Raw genomic sequence first — 15855 nt, 5'->3', positions numbered from 1 at the left:
CATTTGGCTGGGGGAAGGAAGCTGGAAGCAGGCAAGATGCAGGCACAGGCGAGGTTCCTGAGGACCTCACAAACCAGGCTGGAGGCACGACCGAGAGCTGCTTTGCGCGACAGGGCCAAATCCGTCCCTGGCACAGCTCCCCTCCAGCCGCCTCCGTGTGTTTGTGTAAGGATCCAGCTCGGGCCGCGTTGGGAGGCACCGGCTGCGCGGGGCTGGCATGCCAGCCTGGAGGCCCAGACACGAGGACAGTGCCAGATGCCGGGCGTATTTTGTCAGCTGCGCGGGCTGCGGGCTGTCACACGGGGCCGGGTGTGCACCTGCGCGACCCTGGACCGCCCGGCTATTAACAGCCGGCGACAGCGCTCTGATGCCGGATCAGTGACCGCCCCGTCCCCGAGCGCGGAGATAAATCAGCTCCCCCGCTGACAACCCCGCGGCTCTTCTGCAAACGCTAACGCACCCAATGCTCGCTCCACGGCGTGATTCGCCCCGCCGGGTCCTGCCGCCTCTCTGGTCACTGTTCATGGGATGCCCAGTGCTCCTGGTGCTCCTGGTCTGGTCCCTTGAGCTGATGGGGCTCCCGTGGTCTCCTGATGTAGTTGCTGAATGTTTGGGTTCCTCCAAGCAGAGATGAGACCACCACGGATTTCTGTGAGAGGAGCTAACACGGGGAGGATTCACACAAGGTGTGAAGTGGGTGGGGTGTGTCTGAGTACAAATGAAACACCCAGAGGCCAGAGCTGCAGCAGGCATCGTCGTATTTTGGGGCTAAAGCCTTCTGAAACGTTGGGGATAGCATCTGAAGTGGTCAGGGAAGGAGGCACTGATGGAGAAAGACTGCATATACCTATTTCCTCAGCTCCTCCACAACAACCTAAGCATCAGTCCTATGCAATCCTTGAACACCCAGAGGAAAAGTCCTGCCATGTCCAGGCCTTTTGGAAGAAACACGCAATGGGTGATGGCTTCCACATTCTCTCTTTTCTTTCACTGCTGACCCTAAATAAGTGCAATCTGACTAATTAACAGAGCTAGTTAGCATCAGGATGAAACGCCCAACATGGACCACAGGCTCTTAGGAAATAGATTTTGGTGCCTCGGGACACAGAAAAACGATTTCCCAGGCGTCATGTGCACAGCACAGCTGGCTCTGTGACTTTTCCTCTTTTTCATCATCAGTTCTTGGTTCTAGCACAGCGATGATTTTTAATGCCAAAGCATTGTGCTTCTTCCCTCTTTATTTCAGGCCGCAGGCTCACCACATTCTGGACTGGTTGCAACCCATCTGGTTTCACTAATACTTCTAATATAATATTTATAACTAGCTAAGGGCTGATCATATGATGGGTGTAATCAATAAGTCATGTGCCAGTTGTGGTTATTCTAACACCTCAAGCTATTTTTCTGTCTTTTGGTGTCCATAGCCTGGTGGGCTATTGGTATGTTTTGTTGCTGTTGCACCTTCCCACCTTTGCAGCCTGCCCATTAAAAAAGGCTGTCTCAGTAACTGAGAGAAAAAAAAACATCACTTTTTTTCCACCCAAAAAAAGGAAATGAGGTGAGAGAATCAACCAAAGGCTCTGCTTGCCATCAACTTTGGATTTTCTGAAGAACTTGTCCTTAGTAAAGTTGTTCAATCTAAACAAAATCATCTTCTCAACAAATTCCCCTTTCCCACTGCCAGAAGAATCATCCAACAGAAACCACAACCAGGTCTGACAGTTTTAGCTCACCCACAGCCAGCTGTGGCAGCCCAACTTCATCATCAATGGACACAGGACATTTCCTGGCAGACCATCAGGTGCCAGGGAGGAAAGATCTCCTACATTAAAAGGGGAGTTCCCATTGCATGCAGTTACTTCCTTCTTGTTCTTTCTGCCCTTCTCACCCTATGTTGCTAAGGTGGGCTATCAGGAGGAATCTCTGGATAGATGCTCAGATCAAGAGGTTTTCTCAACTCCTCCCAACAGTACTCCATAAACACCTTAAAGAAGTTTTGGATGAGACCAGGTTTGAGGAAAAAACAAACAAATAAACAAACAAACCCCACTTTTACCTTAATTTTGAAGAGAGTGAATATCATTAGTGTTAAGCCACTGGCACCAGGCTGGGATTTGGCCCCGTGTGGCTGCACAGAGGCAGACAGAGACTGAATTCTCCCTTTCCACGGGTGCTTGTAGTTGGCCACAGCCTGTAAAAGCAAATGATTTAATGATTCATTCTGGCAAGCAGGGAAGGATGACTTCAGGTTTAAGCTTCCCACATCACTTCTAGCAGCTCCCCCCGGAGATCCAACACATCAGTGGCCAAGACGATTGCACGTCGCAGAGCCAAGCAGTGCTGCCTTCTCTGCCTCTGGAGCAGGAGCACAAAGGAGGGTCCCCCTGTGGCACATGGGAATTCAGCAGCAAAACAGAGGCTGTGCATCAACCTCAGGACGACAAACTAAACCTCTCCTTTTCAGCGACTACCTTGTGAGTCAGTTTATTCAGAACGGCTCTGTGCTAATGGGATTAAGAAGCTCTTCACTGCTTGGATCGCTTTGCAGTGGGAAGATCCAAAATCAACTGATGGAAAACAGGATAATTCCTCCTGTGGAGGGATCGAGATTGTTTGTGGAACCAAACGATCAAACAATGACTCTGAGTACTTCAAGCGTGCCATGAGTGGAGACACGTACCCAAACCCTGTGGGTGCTGGGTGGGCTGATGCAGGCACACTGTGCTAGAGCAAAGTTGGGACCCTGTGCCCTACCTGGGGGTGCAGTTCTGTGGGACTGTGTTTGAAGGTAGGAGAGGTTATGGGGGAAAGCAGCAGTCGCTCTCTCCAGCAATCCTCAGGCCGGAGGCCCAGCTCCAGTGAGGAGGACACACAACTTGAAGGAACTTAAAATCCGGAACTGCCCCTGCGCTGCTTCTACTGAGCAGTCACAAATAACGCATCCACCGTCACGTGGAATATCTCAAAGATGGTTGCCAAGAAGATGGTGCCAGACTCTTTTTGGTGGTGCCCAGCAACAGGATGAAGAGCAGTGGCCATAAATTAAAACATAAGAATTTTCACCTCAGTATGAGGAAGAACTTCTTTATGTTGAGGGTGGCAGACTACTGGAACAGACTGTCCAAGGAGGTAACAGAATTTCCCTCTCTGGAGACATTCCAAACACACCTGGATGTATTCCTGTGTCATCTGCTCCAGGTGAGGATGTGCAAAACAAGTCTCTTCTTTGCAGAACTGGATTTGTCCTTCCTCACAGACACCGCATGTCCTTGCACCTTACACAAACCTTTCTTTTCAAGGAGAAAGATACTCCCAAATTCCTTCTGTATCAGCCTTGCCAAACTAATTTTCTGGTTCATCCAGCTCTCGTGGTAATTGGCACGGAAGAATTGGCTGAGCATCAGCACCAGCAGGCACCTAGAGTTTGTGACAGAAGAGCAAGGCAAATTGTGGAGACCCATTAAGTTTCCACCATCAAGAATAGGAGTCACTCAGCTGGCCTTGCTTCCTGCTCTGGCTGTATCTCAGTCATTTGCCACACAGCATAAACGAACATAGGGACCTGTCTGCCCCAAAAAAAATCCTGCTGTGTGGTCCCTTGGTCATCTCAGCTTGGTACACGTGGTCAGAACACCAAAATGCTACACTCTAGAACAGCCACCATCACACTGGTCTTGCCAGCACCAAGCACCAAAAGCAGCTGGTCACAAAAAGGGTTGGGGCTGTCACCCGAGGCAACACAGTAGGTTCCTTTCTCAGGCACATAACCTGGTATTTGGAGTGCACTTCTTAAGGAAGAGAAACACTCAAAGAGCCTTCGTGAGTACAAATATTTTACACTAAAGGCAATCATACATTTAACATGTGTGCATAATTTCAGCCCTGACAAGTTTTTAGGATCTTGTCACAAATTATTAATAGAGGTTTCCTACATGTCCTGTTTTCCTCTCCTTTCCTTCCTTTCCTGCCATGGCAGGGAGTGAAACCAAGTGACAGACATGAGTCAAACCTACCTAGCCAGGACCCTAGTAGGGGTTTCCAATGTTCACACAGAGTTTGACGCCTCAAAGTGACATTATTCAGGCTCTTCTCCATCTGGAAGAGTGAACGGACTACAGTTAGTCTCAAAAATGGAGTTTTCTTCTTTTTCTCACAAAAATTCTGACTTTTACTTAAAAAAAAAAAAATAGAAACAGCTAAAAATAAACTTTCTGGTTTTAGATGAAAAACTCAGTAAACACCTGAAATTTCATGCTGAAAACAGACACTTCCCCAAAAAAAGTTGCTTAATCCATAATGGCATTTTCTGACAGAAAACATTTTAGAGGTAAACATTTTGGAGCAGCCCTGGAACCTGCTCTTTTGTCTAGCTCAGTTCAGTGCACATTACCTATTTCAAATATCAGTGCCATCTGAATCTTGAAGCACAGAAATCATTTTTACCTTTCCTTACAGGTAAGCTCATCAATAGATCCTCATAATGGCTCTGTGCCTTTCCTCCCATCCCATTTCCACCTTGATTGTGACCAGGGTAAAGAGTTATCAGGATATGTACCTGCAGATTTGAAAGCAAATGAGTATCTCAGGAATTTATCAGGGGCTCTGAATGTCATTAGGAGCAATCAGCAGCAGTAAAATGGCTGTAAGTTAAGGGTGAATGTGAAAATTAAGGGGCCTCAATGTCTTGCTTGTCTGTGCATCATGTTTGGCTCTGCTCAAAGGTGGGTGGAAAGCACAAGAATAAAAATGTCCACATGAAAACTGGAGTCGGGTCCACAGCACATATTTCAAAAGGCTCCTGTTTCAGGGCAGCTAAGGTTAGCTTTCTGGTCAGCTCAGCCCGGTATCACAAAGAGAAACATTATCGGCTCTTTCTGTTGTGCTAATATCCAATTTATTTTTCAGCAGTGCAATTTCCTGCCTGCTCTTTGAACAGCTATCAAAGGACAAGACACCAGATCGTGGCAGACATTCTTGTAGTGCTGACATCTGCTAAACTAGTCAGTCTGTTCATACACAGCCCACTCAGTGCATCCTAAAATATTTTATAAGCCACCAGTGGAACAGAGAACGGTAATGTGGGTCCTTGACCTTTATGTGAGCCACCTTGATGTTCAGTACAGATGGGCAATCACACTTCAGCAGCCAGAATTTCTGGGTCCATTCAGCTTAGGGTTTCTGTGTTACCTCCAAACCCATCTGGCACTTCATATCCTTCACTGTTTTCCATCTGAGAGCACTGGCAAATCTGCATATGAGGCTTAATCCAAAAGCCTGTGAAAACCAATGGAAAGATGGTTTTGGATCACGCCTAGAAGTGCAAGACTTTACATACAAAACTGCTTTCTACAGCTTTGCTGGAAGGTGTTCTTCCTTTGAACAAGCACTCAAACAGCAGTGAACATATTCCAACAAAGCATCTGGACACCCAGGAAAAGGTTGGTCTAATTACAGTTAGAGAAGCCAAGAAATATCACTAATGAGATATTACCCAAACTCTTGTGTGTTAGCTCTGTTGCTATTTTTGCTTTGGGTGACGCCACTTAATACCGTGAATATCCATGTGTTTCACAAACATAGTCAAGTACTGTGAGGGACTACTCACAGCCCATTTTCAGAGTTATTCATGGGACCTGCAGTCTCTGTGTCACTGTCTCTCATGTGCTCTCTGGCTATATCCCAAAATGTTTTCCATACCAGTGCTGACTTCTGCCTTAGTTTTGACTTCTGCAGCGAGGAAAAAAAAAAAAATAGAAGAAAATAAAAAAGTGCCCAGGCACCTGAGAGTTTTCATTATTCGAGAAGTCCTTCTCATTGCATTCTGCTCCTCACCATCCTTCTGGGTTGTGGTTTTTATGTCCTGAACATGATCTCTCCTGTGCTTCAGACCTGATCCCTGATGCACATTTGCCCTATCTCATTCCTATCTCATTCCTGTTCCATCTGTCCTTGTCCTGGAACCTCTCCTGTGCCATCACTCTTCCTAATCTTCAACTTAATTCCAGGCTAAAGTTTTATTTTCTTCTTGAAAGACTTCCTATACCTATTTTGTCCAAATTTCTGGCCTCTCACTTCACTTACCCTGACCACTGTATTCTTCAGATTCGTATCCATTGACCTCATTTGTCCTCCTTCACTTCTTTTGAGCCCTGCCTGACTGGCTCAAACTTATACTGAAGACCACTCAAGAACAGCAGGAAAGACTCCAGCTGCATGCATAGTGATAAATGAAAAAAAAAAAAAAAAAAGAACTTTTTCTAGCCATGAGGTCAATCAGTCATAGCATAATTATGGCTCCAGATGGCTAAATGTTCCTCACCCCCACCCAAGGGAAAAAAAAAATAAAAGAAAGGAAAAACCCCATGTTGGCCCACTTGGAGCTTGGGGAGGGGCCTTCTGACGTGGTGTGCAGCTCTGATTGCAGTCTGGAGGATGGCCCTGGTGCAGCAATCCCTCTGCCCTCCTGAGGAAAGATACCATGGTGGGGAAGAAAGGCCTGGATGGTTCAGTGACACGGTCCTGCTAAAGTGTCTTCACCAGGCTGATGGGACTGGAACAAATTCAACAACAAGAAGCCAGTCCATATTCAGCCAGCTGAGAGACCATCACTCCTATGACTTGCTGGAGGAAGGAGGTGCCAAACCACAGAGGTGGCAACCGATAATCAACCTCTTCAGCTTGCCTTCATGTCACCCAGGTGGATGGATGTGCCCAGTTCTCAGCGCTGAATGACTCACATCCAAGATAGCAGGATACCAAAACACAGCTCTGAGGCCAAACTCCCAACTCTAAGGCTGCTTCATATTGACAGTGGACCAACAAATTTTGGCCAAAGCTTTGTTCTCCAGCAGCATCAACACTCTGGGCTTTATAGAGATACCCTGTGTATCACGGGTTGATGGCTTTACTTCAACCCATCACTAATTTCTCTTTCCCTGTTTCTTTTTGGTACACTGTTCACTGTTCACAGGACCCTGATCAGCACAGAAGTGGGAAGTTCACAGACCAAAATGTCAGAAAGTTGGTATGTGTTGTGAAACATGTTAGGAGGCCATAGTGGAAAAAGCATATTGCAGAACTGGCTTGGATTTTGGCAGGGCTCATATTTTATATCATATTAAACCTAAGAAGACATTTGCTGACTTGTACTAACCCAAGTCCTGCATTAAACTGACGTATTGGTTATCAGTCATATCTTTCATATATTAAGTAATTGAGCTTTTTCTCTACTTTTAGGATGCTGACAGGCAGTAACACAAAACTGAACAGTTGTTCTGTAAGGAAGTTGAAAGGAAAATTTAGGAGTCAAATGGTTTCAGGACTCATAAAGTTTATTTAAACTAAACTATTAAAAGTACCTAAATGTTAATAGAATGAACAACAGAATAAAGTCTATTAGGAGCAAACTATGGGGATGAAATTCAAAAAGGGAATATGGAAGAAACATAACATAGGTAAGCTAATGTTAAAAATCAATATAAATCTATTAAAAGACATTCTGAAGAGCAATTTCCTAAAGATTTGGAAGGTAATAATAAAAGCTGCCTCAAACACTTCAAAGCAAGTAGTTTGCCAGACAGCTGTTCAGACTGATAGATGATCAATAGGTGATAGATGAGCACTCAAGACACATTATCTCATGACAGCAAAATCAAATAAATACTAAGGATGCACCCCACACTACAGCCTTTCCTTACTGGGAGCACATCTAAAGAGATGACTCAAATTGGGGTGTGAGTAGAAAAGATTTTCCAACAAATTGATAAAGTGAATAAGACCAATCTGCAAGAACAGACAGTACTCACTCAAGAGCTCTATGGAAATCCAAAGAGGAAATTGCTGAACAGTTATCTGCCGTGCAGAGCCAACCTGCTGTTTAAATCAGCCTTTGTCAAAAGAATAGATGCAGTAAATGTGATGAAAAATGAAAAAGCAGTTTCCAGAGATGGCTCATAAAAGGAATGAATGCAGACAAGTGTGATTCTGTGTAAGGCAAACTGATAAATGGTCTAAAAAAAGAACGTTAGACACATCAGGGAACAAGGTGTAACAGGGAAGAGTCAAGTATTGCATCTGTATGAAAAAATTATACTGTTCTTGAACAAGGGAGAAGTTCCTTTTATGATTCAACAACTGGTTAAAGATAGGAGACCAAACAGGGAATAAATGACCAGGTTTCACAATAAGGGGAGCCAACCTGAAGGACTGGATGAGGCTCTATGCTTTAGGACCTCTGGTGCTCAACACACACATTTACCCTAGAAAAGGCATAAGAAGTCAAAAGCAGGGTGATTGACTTTTTCTGATGATACCAAACCACCCAAAGTATTCCAAACTAAAGCTGTGAGCAAAGAATTCAGAAGGACCAACAGTGCTAAGTGGCTGCACAGTAAAATGGAAGACAACATTCAGAGTAATATAAGTAATATGAAGTGAGCAATCCTTAGGATACTTTCACTATAATGAGCGCTGACTTAGCTACTCTTGTTGGGAATAAGATCCTGGAGCTAGTGTGGGTGGTTTTCTGAAAAATGAGAACTTAGTGCTTCATGGGAATTAAAAAAGCAAAGAGAAAATTAAAAACTAGTAGGAAAAGACTTCAGAGCAATATAACAAATTTTTTGCACATAGCTCCAATGCACCAGTATCATGTAGGATAGAGCAGAACTATAAAAGGCAAGAAAGGGTAACAAGACACCAGAGACAGGGAACAGTTTCCAGAAAAGAAGAGACAAAATAGGCTAAACCCCTTCATCTTGGGAGAAAAAACAGCAGAGGGGATCGGAGAGAGTTCTCTCAAGTCATGAGCCACATGGAGAAGATAAATGGAAAATAATTGTGCACCATTTCTCAGAACTTCAAGGTCCAGATACTAACTAATGAAATTATGAGACAGCGAGTTAAAGACGGAAAAAAAGGACATTTCTCTCACAAATGAGTTATGGGATTGTCATGAACACTAAAAATTACAAATTAGTACAAATGGGTTTAAAATAATAATGGTGGGTAGCTCCAGCAGGGCTGCTGAACACTAGAATACAAACTTAACTTTTAGTTCAGGAGACCCCTTAGATGCTGACTTCCAGAAACTGGGATATGATGTACCATGGGTAGGACTCTGCACTCAACATGCTTCTTACTTTTTTTTTTTTTTCAGTTTCTTACAAATTTTCTCTTTTATAAGTCCAAGACAGCACGACCCTGGATTCCCATGACCTTATTCACTAATATACCTCTAAAGCAATGCACCCCAATGTGAAGTTCAGCCTTAACCAGAAATAAGCTGCTACATGAAGTTTTGTTGCAAAATACCTTGCTACAATATTGATATACTCTAATAATAAATTCAGCCCATCTGATGAATGATTAATACAAGAAAATAATGAAATTTAGCAGGTCATAAGACCTCCTTCATGAAGATGAGCCTCTTTGGAAATCCTCTACCTTCTCAAAACCTCGATTTCTCCACCATTGTGGTGACAGCCCCCTGGAGATGTGGGTACATAAGCTCATGTAGATGAAGCTTTCAGTGATAATACTCTTCCCTTTTCACCATTAAAAGCCCTTTTACACCTGGAGCATCTGACTAGAGACTTTACAATAAATATGCCCCTAATTGCACTCTTTTTGCTGTGACTACTAAGAGTCATCAGGAATCCTTGGGACCTCACAGACCACAGTCAACAGCCACCATTGAAAAATGTGGCAAACAAGTGCTTGCATTGCCCTCACCCACAAAAGTAAACTCCCACCAAAAATCCATAGGTTTTAACTAAAAGAGAGACTGTCCTGTACCAATGAGGAGGTGGACTGGGGCAAGGAAGGACCCGGTACTGCTGCTTGCCAGGACCCACAGGACCACTACAGGAAAAAGTCCACGAAAGGAGTTCTGGCAGGGCTGGGACTGCACCTCATGTCCATCTCCACACACACAACCCCTCTCCTGACCACAGGAACAACCTCCCAGCCTCAGACAGGTCCTAAACAAACAAATAGGAGGATTTTTACTGGTTTTAATGCTGGATGAGGTCAGACCGAGCTGAAGCCAGACCAGCTGCCAGTGCAACTGCGCATAAATCAGTGGATTGGCTCACAGATGGAGAAAGAGTTGAGGTTTTTGCAGGTTCTTACCCAGCTGTTCAGCCTCCCAGACATCTCACATCTAGGTAGTTTTGGAGCCAGTATCTGCTCCTTCTGAAGTCAAGGGATGAGTTGTCCTTGGCCCTGATGGCCCCAGGGTCACTGTGGCTAAGCCTCCTGGCTGGTTAGTGGAGACATTTCCTTCTCCTTGCCTCAGCAGGAGGGAGGCACTGAGGCTTTGGTTTGGGTAATGCAGTACTTCCACTAGGGCTAGGCTGAGAAATTCAGGGTTTTTTTTTAATTTAAGCAAATTTGGGTTTTTATAAAATTGAGCCCTTCAGCCTGCAGCAGAGGGCATCCAAACTGATTTGCAAGACTGTCAAGGACCCAGTGTCTCCCACCAAGAAGTGCGTTGATGTATCAGAAAATCAGATATGTGTTGGGGATTCAATGATATTTGGGCCAGAGGGATCCTGTAGGATTTATTTAGTCCAGCTTTCCACATCAAATAAAATCACACAATAACTCCTGCATCAAGTCCCCAGCTTAAACTGCAACATATATTTTTAAAAGGTGTCCAACTTTTATTTGTACAATTCAAGCAGTGTAGGCTCCACTATTCCTTGATGTAACATATTGCAAAGATCATTATTTTCAGCATAACTGCTCAGCTCTTATCATGAGGCTCATTTGTTGTGCTTCTGGATAGCACTGATTTCTTTCTGGTAGACTGGAAAGCTGCTGGACAGCAGCAATATCCTCCTCATGGAGATGTGAATGGGCCATGAGCACCTCACTCTTTGCTCTTTGTTGAGATACACTGATAAAAAACATTTTTCTGACCTTGGATCACTGGAGAGGGAAGGAGGGAAGAGAGGGGAGGGAGGAGAGGGGAAGGCAGGAGAGGGGAGAGATTAAATCTCATCATTCAGGCTAAGAGAATAAAATTAAGCCTCAGACTGTCATAAGCAATTTTCCCTCTAAGTGCATATTGACTGTATCAAGTTAAAAATAAGCATTTAAAAAGAAATACAATTTTAAGTCAATGACAGATATGACTCCAATTTACATTGCGTGTGAATAATTTTCATTTCCTACCTCACTTCACTATCCTTCCTCAGTTTCATATTATCCAAGAGGACTATTCCATAATCCTGCCCTTGCACATTTGCCAGGTCTCCAAATAGCTTTAAAAAACCCCACTGATGAGAGACCACCAACTTTACGGGTTCTTACAACTCCCACTGTACATTTTATGGGCATTTAGCAATGCTACAGGGTTTTCCTAATGCTGGAGAAATTTCACTTCTCTTCACTAATAATAGACATGTGTTTCAGCAGCTTTTTCTCACTTTTCCTCTCCTTGCCTGCCTATATTCTCAAATTGCTGCTTTTTAAGACGTATTTTTCATAGAACTATAAAAACAGAGCCATTTTTTCCAATTTTTTCCTTTTTTTTTCCCCTCAGATTAAGGAAAGGACAAAACTTTTAGCCTGCCAAACTTTTTCTTTATTTCTTTTTTTTTTTGGTTGTTTAAATACTTCACAATAAAAGAATGTGCTCCCAATGGAATTTTTACTGAAAAAATGAAAAGTTCCCCCTTTCTCCTTTCTTATATCTTGCACACTTCGAAACACATACTGGAATTCTGAAGCCTCCGGAGGAAGACGGCTGCTCACATGCTGTCAGACTATTAATGATAATGTCAGAGTACATGACACGTATTTAAACATTAAAAGAAGAAGGATTAGGGCTGCATTTCAGTCTTGCTTTGATGATTCAACTTTATGTTGATATCCTCAGCATGCCACTTGCGATCAGACTTCTGGTTTTGCTCTTCAACAGCATTTTAAAATAATTCCCCTTGCACAAGGAGGATGTTGGAAAATGTACATGAGAGTAGATGTTCCTTTTTAACAAGTGCAGAGCTCTGTTTTTTCACAGGATTTGAAGTGTGTTCTGGTTCTCAGAAGTACAGAGCTGTCACCAGCTGAATCACCTCTCAGAAATGCTCAGGATGCTTTCCTGGGGAAGATGTCCTGTCCTTCTGGCTCTCCTGGGCACTGAGGACAAGCCTTTAAAACAACCCAACTGCACCTACAACTAATTCTGGCCACTTGGTATATTCTTTCAATTTCCCTTTCCTTTCTACTTAATTTTTTTCCCAAAATATATTGTCTGAAGACACACTCCAGGGTCTCACAGCCATTTCTTCCAACTGCATCAGTTTTTATCAGGGCAGAGAGCCACCCAACCAGGTGTTTCACCCACTGGCAGAAGGCAGTGGTGCCATGGTGATTTAGGGTGTGGTTTTAGGGAGAGCTCAACCCTGCACTGGACAAAGTTAATCCATGACTTTGATTAGCACAGTGCCAGAGGATGCTGAGATGAGAGGTTAACCCTTCTCCAGTGATTTTTACCCAGTACTCTTATGACCTTCACAGGGAACTGGTAAAGGGTTTGTTTCCTTATTACAGAGTCATAGAATTGTTTAGGTTGGAAAAGACCTCTACGATCATCAAGTCCAACCAGTAATAAGTCCAGCACTGCCAGGGCCACCACTAAATCATGTCCCTAAGCATCACATCTACATGTCTCTTAAATCCCTCCAGGGATGGTGACTCCACCACTTCCCCAGGCAGGCTGTTCCAGAGCTTGACAATCGTTTTGGCCTTGAAATTTTTTTTAATATCACACATAAACTTCCTCTGGTGTAACCTGAGGCCATTTCCTCTTGTCCTTTATTTACCCTTGAAGGCAGAGGTATCAGAGTTGCATGACAAGCTTCTTGGCTGGTGCTTCTACTAAAGCTATTTTCTTGGTGGGTGTCAAAGCAGAGAAGCGGCGCCTTTCCCACCTCACCAGCGTGCAGCCACAGCCACACCACCACGTCACAAAATGCCAGGCATATTAAACAGCACTGGGCTGGCACAGCTTTGCTCACCTCAAGCACAGAGAGCCCCAGAGCTGGCAAAGGGAGGGTATGGAAGTACAGCAAGAAGAAGGCAGGGCAGTGGGACAGGACAGTGACACCATCAGATGGGCTCTGCCATCGATGGAGTGTGTCTATGCCCTCCAAGTACCTGCTTTACCCGTATCTGTGAAAAACAGACCCATAGGACACCGCAGGACTGCTAAAATGATGCAACTCTGAGTGCAGGCAAGATTGACATACCGTGTTCTGCAGAAAGGAAAGGTCAGAAGCTTTGCTACAACTCACAGCTATGGTCCTGTTACTCTGCATTACTCCCCCACAGCCAGGTGATTCCCTCCATCCTTCACTTCATGCCATCATTTTGGTGTGTGGGCACCACGCAGCAAAATGAGCTGCAGCATCCATATGGCACAGAGCAGTCAGCACCACCTGGAGATTCTTCTGCATTTGCTCCTGAAAGCCATGTTTCTCCAGTGGCATGGCACGAGGCCATGCTGCTCCTAGCCCAAATACAAGTGCCAGCACAGCCACACTGCTTTGATTTCCAGAGGCCAGGTGGTCTCTGTGAGCTCAGGCATGACTTCCCATCTCCACTGCATGTGGAAAGCACGCCAGTGGTTCTGGGGCTACCATGGCATGCACTGAAGAGCCAGGTTTGCTCTTCAAGAAAGTCACTGTTGCTTAATTGAAAGAGTAACTCTCTTAAGTGAAAGAGTAACTCTCATCTAAATAACTTAGGCTGATAGAAGAGGTTGCGTGGACCCTTTCACTGCAGTTTAAATCTGTCTCCCTTCAGTTTAGTCTCAGGCAAGTTTCAGTTTCCATCACCTTTAAGGCAAACAGGAGCAGCCCAGTCGGGTGGTAACAAGAGAGTCCACACACAGTTTGCGCTGCTTTAACTACGGAAGCAAAGGGGGGTAAATGCAGCCGATGCAGGTTTGTAGGCAGTGTCTGTCTCCTCGGTTGGCAGCTGTCTCGCTGTACCCTCCAGGAACGGGGCACAGACAGGGACGGGCTGTGTGCACCACGCAGTGCGTCACCCTGAGGGACAAGGACCATCGTGACTCAGCCCTGACCTGGGCCTCCCCAGCCATCCTGTGATACCCATAACCACAAGGATACTAAAAGGAGAGAAGGGGAAGGTCTGACAGGAGGTTATGTGACTAGGGACACTCAGGTTTAGGTTTCTTCTTGGAAGCACTCCGTAATGCAGTGACCGCCAAGGGAGCAGCTACATAACCAGCGCCCAGAAGGCACACATGCCTTAAGGGCAAAATGAGAAAAAACCTGTGAAAATGGCTGCAAATGTCTTTTACTTTAATGGGCTCCATCTATTTACCACCCAAATGGATTTGGAGTTAAGCTGGAAGAGCCAGGGGATTTTAGGTAGGCAGAATTTAATGGCTGAGACTGTAATTTTGTCCAAGATCTTGGGTTTGATCCTCCTCTTTTGAGAAGAGCAACCAAATGTTTAACACATGCTTCCACTGAAGGACAGACCCTGCTGGAGGGGCTGGTGCTACTGCCACTCACAGGGACATTTGGGAGAAACCTAGTCAACTGAAAATCCCTTTGTTGGCTCTCAACTTTGAGACTTAGAGGAACTCAAATGAAAGACGGAGAAAATAGTCATTAAGGCATGCCCTAGCATTAGCAGCAATAATTCACAGGCTCTAGGGCAGTTTGCCAGCACCACCACAAGGCAGGGGGGTGCTGCTACCCACACTGGGAAGTCAGGCACTTCTGAGCTCAACTGACTCACCTTAAATCCTTCTCCAAAAGAAAATCAAACTGCAGTGACACCTGGGACATGGCATGTAACGGAGGAGGCAGCACGGGTGTTACAGATGTGGTGCTGAACCAGGGCTCAGCATATCTTCTCCAGTAGTATCTCCAGTACCTCTGCTTTCTCCACCTGAAGAACTCCTTGCTGTGTCTGCTCTGGCGCAGCCTGGCCACAGCAGCACCAAGCAGAGGACATTAGTCACCAGGCAAGAGCTCATCTCGCATCGTGGACCTCAGCTAGGTCAACAGAAGCTCCCTCTGCTCACCCCATGTGGTGCTGATGGCTGCTAGGCTGACATGCCCTGGGAGAAGGAGGAGGGTTAGGAACCAATATGCCCATTCTCTGCTGTGAATTCAGGCATCTCACAGCTTACATCCCAGTGATTCTCAGTATGACTTAATGTTGTCTAAGGGTTAAGGTGACTTGAAAGCAGAAGTCAGACACCTAAATAACAGAGATACTTTTAAAAATGACAGAGGGTCTCCTGAGGTCCCTTCTATCCTGAATTTTCCTACAATCCTTAGAAATGCATTCTATTCCCAGCTGTGCCACAGCTCTGACTGTGAACTGCACCTCTCCATCCCTCCCTCCCTCCCACCCTGCCTGTCCACCCTGCCCAGACCCCTGGCTCTGCTCCCCACAGCATGGCTGGGGTAAGGGGAGTTAAGGGGTTTCAGGGTGCCAGCAGAAGGCAAGTACCCACGCGTGCGGGCTCCCTTGTTATCCCCGAGAAAAACAGGGCAGCCCGTTTCGCTGCGGAATAATTCTTCCAAGTGGATCCGATTCGGTAGCAGAGCAGCAACCGAAGGTTTCCAGGAGCGATGGGACGGACGTCTGCGAGGTGCTGCAGCTCCCCCAGTTCCCCATCCCGCAGGGGTGCCCGCCGTGCTCCCGGGAGCATTTAGGAAGGCAACGTGAAGTCAGGCACCCCCCGCCTTGCAGATGAGGGTCTTGATGCGGGAAAGCAGTGATAGGAGAGGAGAAGCGGGATGAAGTGGGTTGGAAACCAAAGCAAATCACAGATTTCCCCGGGGAAGCCAGGCGGGAGGCTGG

The 15855-nt window shown here is 45.4% G+C and overlaps 1 protein-coding gene across 1 annotated transcript in view; it reads left to right on the top strand.

The window, feature by feature from the left end:
- The window catches only part of PTCD3 (pentatricopeptide repeat domain 3), an 822782-nt gene that overhangs the window by 632010 nt on the left and 174917 nt on the right, over positions 1-15855 (top strand). The window lies entirely within an intron of this gene.

This window comes from Myiozetetes cayanensis, unplaced genomic scaffold (genome assembly GCF_022539395.1).
Source record: "Myiozetetes cayanensis isolate MyiCay16 unplaced genomic scaffold, myiCay2020 scf7, whole genome shotgun sequence".
Lineage (NCBI taxonomy): Eukaryota > Metazoa > Chordata > Aves > Passeriformes > Tyrannidae > Myiozetetes > Myiozetetes cayanensis.
This window is presented reverse-complemented; position numbering and strand designations above follow the sequence as displayed.